The following is a 14,509-nucleotide window of genomic DNA, read 5'->3' as shown; positions in this document are numbered from 1 at the left end:
AGCACTTGGCTCCATATAGCACTTTCTGTATAAGTCAGGTGTGTGTGTGTGCGCACATGTTATATATGCATATGTGCAGCGTGCCTTATGCTATCTATTAAAAATTGGTGTGTTGAGTCAGTCCAGGTGCCCCTCCACACCCAGAACAATTTTAATACATTTTCTATGATACTCTGTGCATCTGCATATGAGGTTTATGCCATGGCATTTTTCATGCACATCAGTTTTAAGAAACGTAATCAAAAACATGAATGCACGGGATTACATTTGCGTGACAAGTTAAAATCACACCGAGGCCTTCTGCCCAACAGGAGAGGTAATAACACATGGGAAGTAATTGTAATGTGCACTCTTTGGGGTGTTAAACAGTGTCGTTTTTATGTCCATTTCATTCTACTAGTAAAAAGCTGGAATTTGACCTTTGCACTGCGGCATGCAGCTCTTTCGTGATTTATTTACAGCCCATGGTGTTGCAGGGGTTAAGGCATTCCAGTCTAGCGGGATGGATGACATTTAGGTTAAAGGCCCATTAATGGTATGGTGTGGTATGGTAGTTCAGTGAGATAAATCGCCTGCTCTGCCAACTGCGCATACCTCAATAAAAGAGAAAATACAAATGTTGTAAGTCACAAAGTTACATAATATACAATACGCTAAAACAATATAAAATCTCTAACATTTCAACATTGAAAGAAACTTAATGGGCTCATGCGCAAAGAGATGTGACAGACAGCACAAAACAAGAGCGGCCACTAAAGTGAAAGCGACCACTTTGTGTTTAATTATCCATGACGACAGAGGAAAGCAGCTGCCACACTGCGTGCCACTTTTTGCCCCTGAGACCCAAACGCCCTGGGAGTAAACCTTTAGAGAAAAGGTGGGACCTGCACCCGTCTTTGGCCAATTGCGTGCTTTCATTATTGAAAGCCACACCCAAAGGCCAATGGAATGTGTGGGAGTTTCCAGACCCACATGGAGAAGTCTAGTCTATTGTTATAAACAAAGCTTTGACTAAGGACAAAAAAGCTTCCCTTCACTGGGTCCTTCATCCCATTTCCCCTTTATTCTCAGAACTTCTGGGTCAAACACACTTATCAGAACATACTATTCCAACCAAAAAAGAGGTTGTAATGAAACAGAAACCATACAGATTTCTAGTGGCACCTTGAGAGGCCATTCAAAAATAAATTGAAAATATGTTACAAATGGGGGGAGGGTCATAAAAGCATCTCAGAGTAATTGGTCATCACCTATATTCCTTGTATCCAAACCAGAAGGGGCAATCAGATTTTGTATTGATTTTAGGGCAGAGAAAATTATTTCTAAATTTGATTTAATAGATGAATTGATTGACAAGCTTGGTGAAGCCAGATACATCACCACACTAGACCTCACCACAGGATACCGGCAGGTACCCCTTCGAAAAGAAGACCAGGAAAAAACGCTTTTTCTACCGCTGCTCAATTATTTGAATTTACTGGCTTACCCTTTGGGCTCCATGGAGCCCTGGCCACCTTCCAAAGGTTATTGAATAAGGTACTACAAAAAACACTCATCTTATTCTTCTGTCTACCGTGATGATATAGTCATCTGTAGCCCCACATGGCAACAACATCTTGTTCATTGTCACAACGTTCTACAAAAATCATGTGGAGCAAACTTACAAATCAATGGCAAAAAATCCAGAATTGGATATAACAAGGTACAATATCTAGATTATGTCCTAGGGAATGGGATGGTAGAACCTTAGGAAGAAAAAGTGAGAGCCATCCTGGATACACCATTACCAGAAACCAAAAGAGAGGTACAAGCGTTCTTGGGTATTATAGACCATTCATACCCCAATACCCCAGGACCATTAACAGGCCTACTAAAAAAGTGGACGAATAAGAATGATGTTCAAAATCCTACCCCAGGGGTCAAAGAAGCTTTTCAGCTCATTAGAACAGACCTCACACAAGTCCAATTTTGACCTGTCCAGATTTTGAGAAGCCCTTCATTTTGCAAGCTGATGCTTCTGAAGTTGGGGCAGTCCGGTCCCAGATCAATAAAGAAGCCATGAAAGTACCTATTCTATTCATTTGCTGCAAGCACAGTCCCAGAGAACAGAAGTACCGTGTAATAGAAAAAGAATACTTGGCAATTAGATGGGCAGTGGGAAAATAAAGATACTATCTAGAAGGGGAACCCTTTTTCCTATACACCGACCATGACCCTTTAATTTGATGAGCTGCAACAAAGGTAATAATACCAGGGCTCTGAGATGATTTCTGTAATTACAACCCTTCATGTTTGTAGTATGACATCGAAAGGGGTTGACAACTGTACTGCTGATTTGCTGTCCAGACTTCCTCTTTTCCCTGAATTGGAAAATCCTAAGAGGGGTGTTGTTTCAAACAGACAACTCTCCTGAACAAAGTGGAGGACAGGAATGACATTCCTTGGTATCCCTATGCTGGCTTTGCTGATATTGAATCCAACCTTCTCTGTTTACAGACAGGCAGAAGCAGTCAAGACAGAGAGTCTGTTTTCCCTTTCAAAATCGGGAAACCTGTATGTAGAACAGGTCTCGATAGGCTGGCAAGGCGAAGGGCTCTTTAGCAACTTTGAATGGGAGTGTCATCTGATGGAGATTGGGACGAACATAGAAAGCCCTCAAGACATAATAGGGGAAGGAAACCTATGAGCAGACGGATAGCATGGAGTTGGAGACAGAGAAGAAGATGCTGAGTGGTAAGACAGTCTTCATTGAAAGTGAAGTTTCCAGTCCGGAGGAGAAAGCGGAAGACCACCGTAATAGGCTAAAGCCTCGACCTAGTGATATAACTAAGTGAGTTTTGAGTCACTCCCCATGGACATGGTGATGGGATAGAAGGAACAGTGTAACTTGGGTGTTTCCCTCACAAGGCTTTTTCCCAAAGATAAAAGTCATCTAAACCTGAACACTTACCTGTGGCATTTCTTCTTCATTTTGAGGGACATGTATTCCTCCACAGTGGTCCAGATTGCCAACCCTGAAAGAAGAAGAAAAGAAGAACTTGGAAATGCCATACATGCAAGATAATACAAGCATTGGCATAGCCAATAGGTCTCGCCTTTGGGACTTTGTGATCTAAACTTGAACACTTACCTGTTGCATTTCTCCTTCATTTCAAGGGGCATGCTTTCCTCCATGGTGGTCCTGCATTTCTAACCCTGAAAGATGAAGAAAAGAAGAACTTTGAAATGACATACTCACATGATAATAACCACTAATTAGATTCTTAGAATGACAAAGTGGTCTAGCCTCATATATCCTGCACATTACAATAAGCTTCCATGGTCATAATAGCACGGAGACCACACTCCTAGCTATAGTCGATGGCCTAGGATTCATTCTGGAACATGGCAGCTCTACCACCTTGATTCTTCTTAGCCTGTATGCAGCTTTCGACATAGTCATCTTACTGATCTTGGCATGGGGAATTCAGCGCCTGAATAGCTTATATCGTTCATGTAGGACCAATCGCAAAGGATCTCTATTTCCCCTACCAATTCTCTACTTCTATGGTGCGCTATGATGTCCCGCAAGGCGCTTCTCTTAATCCTATACTTTACAAAATCAATATCATGCTATGCCCTAAGACAATCAAGTCCTTCGGCTTCCACATAATATGAACTTGCAAATTGTATTGATCATCTCTGGCAATTTATCTGTGACCCAAGTCAGATTTCATACAGGGTTGTACTGGCCAATAGGCTATCCTGACAGGGCAATGTGTGGGCCGGTTTGTGGCTATTTGTGCGCTTGTTTTATGGTCTGGTGGGCCAGTTTTTACTGTTTATTTCCCTGTTATTGAAATAAACATAGCATGAAGCAAGCTCAAATGCATCCAATCTTTCATACCTAGCAAAACATGTATACAGTGTGTCTTTACAAGTTCAAAACAGCCTCAATGTGTAAACATGCTATGGGAGCCACTTTTATTCTGGTGTCCGGGACTGTTTTCAGTCGCAGTCAGACCTTGATGTCATGCATGTATGTCAGCTGTCACCTCTTGGATGCATAACAACTAATTGAAACTTAGCCATCAAACCAAAATCCTAATGCTTGACTGTTAACATTCTACATAGGCTTCAGCCTGGTGGCCTCCTGAGGTGGGTCCCATATCCAAGCCTACCCCCTGCATCAGAAATGTAGGTTTCTTCAAATCTGATCTTATTTTGGCTTACACATTTCTTTAGAGGCTTCCTCATCGTTGACTGTGCAAAGAATGGTTAGATGAATGTTTTGACCCCACTTTTGCTCAGAAAACTGTTACGCAGACCCTCATAACATTATGGCTGGAGTACAGTAACTTGTTATATTTGGGTTTACCAATCTGCTTTATGCAACTTCCGCAAACTATTCAGAATGTGGCTGCTCGTCTAATTATTAATTTGCAGAATAAGGGATCTAGTAGCCCTTTTTTTGTCCATCTTCCCTTGCTCCCTCAAGTGATGTAATTTCTAGGCCGTCTGCCTAGTTCACATGATCTTATTTACCTTAGGACCCAGTTAAATACAATTCAGGGTTCATTCCTATATTCCCACAATGGATTTACACTCCTTGACTTCCAATTTTTCTTTGGTGCCTCAAAGCAAGTGTTGGGGAATACATGATTATGTATTTTTCTTTTGGGATCCCAAAATGTGGAATTCACTTCCTCTAGATCTCAGGAACACTTAATTGGGATTTTTTTTAAAAAGATACTTTGGTACTCACAACACCCACGGCCTCCCACTTGGTATCGAAATTATACACAAGCATACAACTAGACATTGGAGGGAACACTGAGGGGGTGAGAGACAAATGGAGCGCAGTGTTAGAGGAGCCACTCTCAGAAGACGAATGGGCAACTACTTGCCTGCTCACTAGCATGCTGACGCCGAATGGAAACTTGAGGATCATTCACTATAAATATCTGCACCAAATGTACTATACACCCCAGAGACTACACAGATACGGGTTGAGGGATGACTCCAACTGTGTTAGATGTAGACAGGAGAATGCGGACTTCATGCATTTAGCGTGGCACTGTCGCCGGGTGGCGGGTTTCTGGGAGCAGGTGATACAAGCTCTAAACGAAATGCTTGGGGCAGCACTTGAATGTACGGCCAAGGTTTGTTTGTTGGGTATTGTTCCGCAACTGAGAGCGCACAGGCGCAAATTTTGTGTGGTGGCACTGCTACTGGCCAAACGGAGGGTGTCTTTGCATTGGAATAGCAGAATGGGACCGAAGGTTAAAAACTGGCTGGAAGATTTAACATATTGCCGAGACACACTGGCCACTTATGAGGAGGAGTTGCCGATCAGATCACGTCCAAGAGACTATTGGATGTATTTACGTACCTATTTACTAGAACATGAAACGGCGCAGAATGTCGATAATTAATAGCAAGGACTATGACACGGTACGTGAAATGGAGTAATGGATTGTCAGTTTGAAGTGGGGGGAGGATGCTGTGACACAGTGATCTTAATTCTAGGAGTTCTTAGTTTTTTTTTTTTTACCTGTTTTGCTATTTTTCCAGCAAAAAATATACAAAAAGTAAGAAAACAAACATGATTGAATGCATATATAGCACTGTTCTACATTGCAAATGCTTCTTCCAGCAGCGCCGCCGGTCCTACGGATGTCGGCTGATGGGCCGTGTATAACAAGAACGTAACTTACGGAATGTACAACTGTGTGGCCGGCCTGTTACGGTTGTAGGCGCAAACATGTATATTGTTAATGTGAAAAGTGCAATAAACTTCTTACACTAATAAAAAAAAGAGAAAAAAAAAAGATACCTAAAACTTAGCAACTATCGACCAACCGCATTGTTCTCCTTTTCCCCAGCGCCTGAATGCCCTGTTGGTGGGCATTACCACAGTAAATATTAAGATAATTACCATCACCACCATTGATAACAACTATCACCACTTGCAGAGCTTGGTACGAACATATGTTATTTGCATGTAATAGCTCATTAAAGCCAGACCCATTGGCTTTGCCAACGCTTGTTTCCATTTGACAAACATGACTTAGCACAAAGTAGTCCCCCACTGTATCTCACTCAGAAGGTGACTGCAGCTTGCTCTCATTTTCTGATACTCCGTCAGGTGCTCATTACATTAAGAGAACCCAATGCCAGCCTCTGATGCTCCTGCTGAGAACTCATTCACATTTAGACTTCCCCTGTTCCCTAATGGCTCCACTTGGTGCACATTACATTCAGCGTGCCCATCTTCCCTGATGCTCCCACTGGCCACTTGTTCACATGCACATAACCTGACTCCCTCATGTTCCCACCCTGCGCTCATTGACATTAAAAGCGCCTGGCTCCCATGATGCACCCACCGGGCACCTGGATACCCTCGCAGGTGACAAGCAGCGTTCAACAAATCCACATTACATTACATTTACATTACATTACCAAGTGCTCATTACCTTCAGACTGCTCTGCTTCCTTGATGCTCCTGCTGTGAATGTTATAAAATGTTTGTCGAGGAGTAGGCAGTGGCCTCCATCCCTGTGATGGCATGCATAGTGTGCCACAATGTGCAACCTTTTTCATTAATATTCATGAGGTAGGTTGGACTCTAACCCACTACATTTCAAATTTTGAAGGTGGACATATTATTACATCGGTCTTTTCTTTAAAATAGTTTCTGGGGGGCGTGGCCAAGATGGCGACAGAGACAGACGCGAGTCTGTGAGGCTCCCGGCCCGGGCCCCGTTTTTGAGCCATCCACAGCAGCAAAACCCCCGAGCAGGGGTTCTCGCGCCCCAACAGAGAGTGCGACTTTGGTCCCGGTCGAGTGGGGCGAAGCGAGGAGCGCAGTTAAGCCGGCGCGGCGCCCTGCCGCCCCCCTGAGCGAGTCCCGACCAGGGGCGACAGAGCCACAACGGCCGGTACCATGGAGTGTACGGCTTGATCCCACTGAAGCAAGTGGTCGGAGGACACAGAAGACTGACCGGGGCTGCCCTGGAGAACCTGACAGGGTATCAGCGGCGGCGGACCCGGGGGAACTCTGGGAGAAGCGGGAAGCTTGTCTGCGAGCGACAACAAAGCCGCCCCTGGGGTCGCGAAACTCGACCCCTCGGCTTTTGGGGCCAGCATATGGGAGACGCTCGCCGGCCCGGCCCACAGAAGCCGCCCCTAGTGCAGTAAAGGTGAGAGTGGTGAGATAACGTGAGGTGCCCACACCCGCAACGTCCAGCCGGGGCCAGCGGGAGGCAAGAAGCTTCGGAAGGCTCCTGGTGGCGAGAGAGGTGAGAGGTCGGCCGGAGCGGGCGGAGTGGCGCGAAAATCGAGCCCCAGGCTCTGGGGCCTAGCGGAAGGAGCCCGCCTCCCGCGCAGTCATCGGCCGGGCCCTGGTTGGTCACGGCCAGGAAAGTGCAGCAGCAGCCCTCCTGGGGTGCACCCGGCTCAGCAAAGCCACTGCCCTGGATCTAAGGACTTTTTGCAATGTGGGAGGTGAGAGGCCAGCCGGAGGGAACAGGGACAGTGCGCAAATCAAACCCTAGGCCCTGAGGCCTTGCAGAAAGAGCCCGCCTCCCACCTAAACATCGGCCTGTTTGGGCCTGCCCAGGGGATCGCTGCGCCGGCCCTCCTGGGGAGTACCTGGCAAAAATGTTGGCAGCCTGGGATCAGGGGCTGCAACGGGGAGTTGGGTGGTGCGGCCCGGCATGCATGGACACCTCAGGTGAGGCGGCTGGGATAGCGCGCGGATCTGATGCCGCTCACTGACCTATCTCAGGGATATGATCTCTCTTCGCCACAGCTCTTCCAATATTTTCAACTGAGACACTGGCTTCTACACCCCGACGTACACCCTTCAGTTAGCAGACGCCTAACCGCATTTGAGAAGTGGCTGGCAACAAAAGACTCTGATTGAGGTCTTATTACCGACCTCTACAAGATGCTTGCCCCTGATCCTGAGCTACAACACTCTGCAGGGCAAAGGAGGTGGGAGCAGTAATTACGGAGGACCTTGACTGCACAAGAATGGCAATCGATCTACTACAGGGCCAACCATACAGCGAAGCATAAAAAGTATACTACAGTATAAACATTAAGGATTAAAAAAAGACATCTATTATCTGTCCTTTCTTCCTATGCTGGTGCTGTCTTAGCAGTCTAGCACCAACGTAGGCACCCAGCCTCGGTTGCAGGCAGGATTGTTTTTGTGACGGAAGTAAAGCAATCCTACAAAGTGTTTTCCTCTTTCTATGTGTGCTGCAGAATGCAGCACACATGGAAAAAGGAAAAACGAGGAGTGATTAAAATATTTCTTCTTGTTACGCCTCATCTCGGGAGGCGTACAGATTTGACACTTACCCCCTGTTTTCCATCACTTTCTCCAAATGGGGCAACGTCAAATCCCATTGGTGTTGCATGGAAAAACCCACTGCATCGCCAATGGAACGCCTCCCGGATGCAGAGTAAGGCTTTGCATTGATTTGTGCAGTGTCATTTTACTCATGAATTATGAGGCCACTCAAAGCCACGCATGGTGGCTGTGCTTGGCTACACGAACCTTTATGAGAGCTCTGCGTCATGCATATACCACTTTACGTGGTGCAGACGTGATGGAGGGCTCTCATAAATAAGCCATGGGAGTCTTATTAAGAAGACAATAAGAGTAGTGGTAGATGAAATTAAGAAGTATTGGATTTGCAACATTGCAGAATAAGTTTGTTTCTTAAACACAGATCTATGTGAATCCTCAAACTTATGAAGTTTAACATCAGAACTAAGGTAATTAGTGCTCTCTGTGTTTTGAGGTCTTCTGTCTGGAGTGCATGCAGTAACTCGGAGATTTTTCAAATTAATAATTGTCCTGCAGATAAGAAAAAAAATGCACATATCTCTTCTGTGTCAATACAGTACACAGAATCGTGTCATAATACGTCCAATTGTTTCTTTTTCCCAGGATTTTGTTTGAAACCACTTCTCCAAAATCTTTTTGGGTTATGTTGCTAAGATCTTGAAAACTATTGCTTTTCTACACACAGTGCAGTTCAATAGTTACATTATTACATAAAATATATAAGGCTTTAAAAATAGGACTCAGTATACACAACATTACTGTCAATACTGTTTTGCTTTTCAACATAAAATATTTAAAAAACAAAACAAAACTAAGGGGCTTCTTCACAAGCCCCTTTTTGCCACTGGTGCGTCACTTTTTTTTTTTTAAAGTGTCGTACCTGCGGTGCCAGGGGCTTGTAATTAAGCCCCTAATTATCCAACTGAAGAGGCGATCTTCTGATGCAAATCTGAATTATTCACATTTTCATTTAATCACAGTTTGCCACATGAATTTAGATTCTCAGCACAGTCTGGGAAACACATCAGAGGGAAAGAGGGGAGAACAGAAGTATTTCTCTGTGGTGATAAAAGAGGAATGATGAAGACAGTGGTTAATTTGACCCGGTAGTTTCCGGTGCTCCATACAAGCACTTAATTTCCAGCACTGGCACTTATGACAGTTGCCACTTGGTGGTGCTGTTTGTGTAATATAAAGATGAGCGCAGCAACAGTTGCTTATGATCAATTAGACAATAAAGCAACTAATACCTGCCTCCCAAGTTGGGGGGGCCTCCAACAGTCTGAATTGTCACAATTGTAGCAGTGTGATGGCTAGTAATTGTGTATGTGCTGTCATTGGCAGCACTGACAGTGGCAATGGGTGTTGCAAGCTGGAGTGGCCTCCTCATGAAGTCCCTGACACTTATTATTTTACAAATTAAGCACTAGGTGAAGTTAAGACATTCAAGACATCTTGGGCCTCATTTATGGCATTTTGGCATAGGGCAGCACAGCAAGACACCTTGCTGTGCTGCCCTACGCCAAGTGAAAGGGCATAGAGGCACTGTTTTTAAGCAATTCAGTGCATTCCTGTCCTTTCTGCCAGAGCTGACGCGGTTTCAGCAGCCTACCACCAATGTAGGCACTGTTGCATCATGGTGCAAGGGTGCCTACGTTGCAGACAGGATTTTTTATGTGCAGGAAGGGGCACCTTCCTGCACAACAACACTCCCAGGAGGCATTTTCCTCTTTCTATGTGTGCTGCAGGACGCAGCAGACATGGAAAGGGGTCAAAATGAGGAGAAATTTAGTTATTTCTCCTTGTTAAGACTTACCTTGAGAGACATCACTTTGTAAATCTGGGGCAGCGTCAAATTCCATCGGTGTTGCATGGTAAAGCCCACTGCAATGCCTGTGGAAAACATCCCGGGTGCAGATAAGGTGACGCAGCGATTTGTGCTGCATCGCTTTACTCATGATTTATGAGGCTACTCAAAGCCACACTGGGTGACTTTGCGTGGCTTCATAAATCTTTATGAGAGCCCTGTGTGACTCATATACCACTTGGTGCAAAAGTGTGGCAGGGCTCTCATAAACAAACCCCACAGTGTTTAGAAGATTCATAGGTTATTTGTGTTATGAAGCTGCTTGGCAGAATTAGAACTGGCTGCAATTGGACTGTGACTGAACTTTGTTTTACATTGATTGTGTGTTCAGATCAGGTTCCTGGTCTATGTGTTTTGGGTATTCACATTTGGACTGAGGCCTAGCTGTGTGTGTTTTGATTGAGGGAATATTCTAGGACTAGCCAGGATATTCATAGTATCTTTGAAGGAATTGCAAGGCAGTGTGTTTGAAGAGCTGTCAATGCAGTTGGTGCTGCATAGTGTTTTTATTTCAGAAACCTCTCTCAACTCACTATGTGCAGGGGTGAGCAAATTTGAGAAATATTTCGATCTTGAAATGTGTGTATTTTTTTTTTAAATGACCCCAAATTATCTGCATTATTTGAAATGCACTAAACAGTTTTTTCACGTGAGATATGAATGCTAGATCATACCTGATATTTTAGGAGGATAAAGTGTCTCTCAACACACATCAGGTTCACACTTTACGCAAAGATTTCCTGCCCAGAACAGTCTACTGCTGTATAAAAATGATGCAAAAAATATAATTGCTTGAAGGAAAAAAGGAAAAGCACCAAGCTCTATGTATAGGAATCATGCGAGATTATGCTGGTGTCTCACCTTGAGAGATAGACCTTTAAATCGGTGGATAACTAGTGAACTAACAGCATCCTGAGTTAAGCAACATTAGTGAAGGATTTATTCCCTTATACTAAAGCTTTTGACCCGCAGGTAGGCCTAAATGTAGGGGTTAAGACATTAAGGGGCCGATTAGGATGGCGGACGGACTTTGTCCGTCCGCCATCCCGTCGTAAGAAGGGACCGTCCGCCACAGGGGCGGAGGTCCCGTGCAGCGAATTAGGATGCACCCGCCACAGTGGCGGGTGCATCCCACATTTTTAACATTGCGGTGGGCGGACGCCGCAATGCTAAAAATGCATGTTGTGCGTTTCATAGCACAACATGACAGGCACTGCGCGGTGCCTGCCATGTTGTGCTTTGAAACGCAGGGGGGTACCATAGGTACCCCCCATGTGCACCCCCACCCCCCCTTCACCCTGGGGGCCCACAACGGGCCCCCAAAGCAAAGACCGTATGCCTTTCCACGGCGGCAATGCCGCCGTGGAAAGGCATGAGACTGCCGGCATCGTAATATGGTTGGCGGTGTCTCGCAGACACCGCCACCATATGTAGGTGGATGGTCTTGCCGTCCGCCGTGGACTCCCCCGCCATCCTAATGTGGCAGGGGGTCATTTATGTCAGGATGGCAGACGGATTTCCCCCGCCGGGCCGGCGGTGGCTACCGCCAGCCTGGCGGGGGCAATCCGTCCGCCATCCTAATGGGCCCCTAAGTTGGGATGTATCCTCCTTAATCATGGTTTTTGCATAGAGCCACAGCGAGAGGCTGAAGGCAGCAGTTAGTTTGTGTCTCGGCCACAGTAGCCAATAGATATAGATAGAGAAGGAAAAAAGCCTGGATTATTTATTTAGTTTGTTTAATCCTTATAGTGCAGATAACACTTAAAACCACAACAGTCAGTAATAAATAAGCACAGTGGATTAAAAATACATGTGATTAGGACCTTATAAAACAAGATGAGAATAAACAAAATACATTACAATAACATAAATAGATACATTTATAACAAGAAAGCTAAAAAAAACGAATTAAACTATAACAAGTATTCACGGTGGGAGGGTTTAAAATAATGTAAATTGCTTCTTTGTACGTAGCTATAGAGTACCCTGAAAATAAAGGATACTGTAGGAAGCTGGGTTTCTGTTGCAGTAATCCCCCCACTTTTTGCCAGACTATTGATGCACTTTGACTTGATGTGCCCTGGGTCCCTGCCAATCAGGTTCCAAGGGCCTGTGTTATTTCCCCAAAACTGTACCTTTTACCCCCAATTGGTACCTCTCTGGCCACTTGTCAGTCCCTTGTAAAAGGTACCATGGGTATCAAGGGCACTGTCCCCAGGATAGGACTCTAAGGGCTGCAGCATGTATTGTGCCACCCTTAGAGGCCCTGTACCTTTACACACACTCACACACACTGCCCTTGCAGGCTGCGTGTTTTGGTGCAGAACAAAGTAAAGAGTCGACCTGGCACACATCCCTGTGTTCAGCAATTATTCAAATGCACAGAGAATCTCCAAACCTGTTCACAGAGTACTGCAAAAGGTCCCAAAGGTTTCGATCAAAATATTAAGGTGAACTCAATTCAAAAGATGAATCACATTAACAACCAATGCTTCTTTTCAAGCAATTTTCTTATTGCATCTGTATTTTCGAGGTTTCAAAAAATTACATAGTGAACAATGTCGATGAGCAACAAATAAATGAAATATCCATTCAACCTCATGGTACAATCCTTCCGCATATACAACATAAAGTCACATAAAGTCACATGTTTCATAAAGTATAGGACTGCATTTTTACAGCAAAACCCAATGCATTTCGGGTATAAAACACCCTTGGTCAGGGGAAAAACATTTACATTTCAGTAGTATTCAATCATATCGTCATCAGTTGCCTCCTGCCGGAACAAAAATAAATTAGTGTCAAAATGTACAACAACAACTTCTAATAAAAATAGAGAAATCTGTTTGTGCGTCCACTGTGAAATCCAGTGCTCACTGTCCATCAGTATCACCCTCTTCGTGTGTAAAGACGGAGCCATTCTCAATGATATAGATACTGTTAGAACTGGAGGTCTCTAGTTGGCAGAGCTATGTAACACTGTCCAAATAGGGACCTTTGCTTCTAGTCAGGATAAGGAGGAACCATTCTTTAGATAACCTGCTCACCCCCTTGGTAGCTTGGCACGAGCAGTCAGGCTTATCAAAGGCAATGTGCTTCATATTTGTACCAACACTCACAGTAACACAGTGAAAACACCACAAACTGACTCCACAACAGTTTAGAAAAATAAAGGTATTTAATCTAAGCTGCACAAGACCAAAATGACAAAAATCCAACATACACAATTCAAGAATATGGTTTCAAATGAGTTCTTAAGGTTGCGTTAAAATAATCCACAGTTGCGTCAAGTGTTAGCCAACAGTACTTTTAGATGCGACAAAAGTTCCAAGTGAAGGTTGTAGCGGTGAAAAGCAACGATGCGCCACTCCTGAGACCCTGGGGAGGCGATGCGACAACGCCTCTGGACGCAGCGGGCGTGTTGTGGTGACTCCGGTCTGTATGGGGAGGGATGTGATACCTTGCGTGTATTCCGGTGCGCAGGTTTCGGTGGAGGCGGCTCGCAAAAGTTACGATGCGACGATCTTTGGGACAGCGACGATCTGAGGTGCGGCGGCGGTGCGGCGGCGATGCGCAGCGTCGTTCGTCTCCTCTCCCGACCCCTCGATGCGATGGCTCTGCGACGACTTTTGCAGCGACGTGATGCGGCCCGCAAGCAAGTGGTGCGACGATCTCACCCAGTGACGACAGGCTATGCGACGATACTCGCAGCGATGGTAATCTTCCCACACCGGACTGGTGCATCCCGCAAGCGAAGGATGCGACGACTCTGGCAGCGGCAACAGGCGCTGCGACAATCTCGACCTTTGCGGCGGCGGGAATTTCCTTGCTCTGACGGGGATGCGCTCCGCAAGCGAGCGATGCGTTAAAACTTGCCGAAAGTTTTTTAAATTTTGGGTTCCAGCTTTCCAACACAGGTACAACTTCCAGAGGCACCACAACTGGCCCAAGCACTGTAGGAAGGACAGAACTCTCTCAGCAGAGTTCAGGAAAGCTGGGGGTGAAGACCTTTTGTACCTGGGACTTCTTAACAGGGAGCCAGCTCTTCTTCAGGCCCTTAGAGATTCCTTCAAGCAAGGGGACACAGCACAAAGCAAAGTCCTTCCCCTCTCCCTGGCAGCAAAGCAACTGCAGGTCAGTCCAGCAAAGCAACAGCAGAAAAGTCTTCCTTCTTTGGTCTTCGAGCTTTCTCCTTGGCAGAGGTTCCTTCTTGATTCCAGGATGATCTACTCATCTGCAGTCTGTGGTCCTATACTTATACCCCTAAAAGTATTTGTTCCCTTTATGCAGGAGGGCTCTGA

The 14,509-nt window shown here is 45.3% G+C and overlaps 1 protein-coding gene across 3 annotated transcripts in view; it reads right to left on the bottom strand.

Moving 5' to 3' along the window:
• Positions 1–477: 477 nt before the first annotated feature.
• The window catches only part of ATP8B4 (ATPase phospholipid transporting 8B4 (putative)), a 4,589,528-nt gene continuing 4,575,496 nt past the window's right edge, over positions 478–14,509 (bottom strand). For 2 of the 3 annotated variants that reach the window (XR_013609828.1, XR_013609825.1), the window contains exons 34-36: positions 3,131–3,195; positions 2,951–3,014; positions 478–594 (exon numbers count right to left, since the gene is read on the bottom strand). The gene's annotated coding sequence lies outside the window, so the exon portion shown is untranslated. The remainder of the gene's footprint in view (positions 595–2,950; positions 3,015–3,130; positions 3,196–14,509) is intronic. The other variant, XR_013609826.1, reaches the window with a different exon arrangement.

The sequence above is a fragment of the Lissotriton helveticus genome, chromosome 3_2 (assembly GCF_964261635.1).
Source record: "Lissotriton helveticus chromosome 3_2, aLisHel1.1, whole genome shotgun sequence".
Classification (NCBI taxonomy): Eukaryota; Metazoa; Chordata; class Amphibia; order Caudata; family Salamandridae; genus Lissotriton; species Lissotriton helveticus.
Note: the sequence above shows the minus strand (reverse complement) of the source record. Positions and strands in the feature narration are given on the sequence as shown.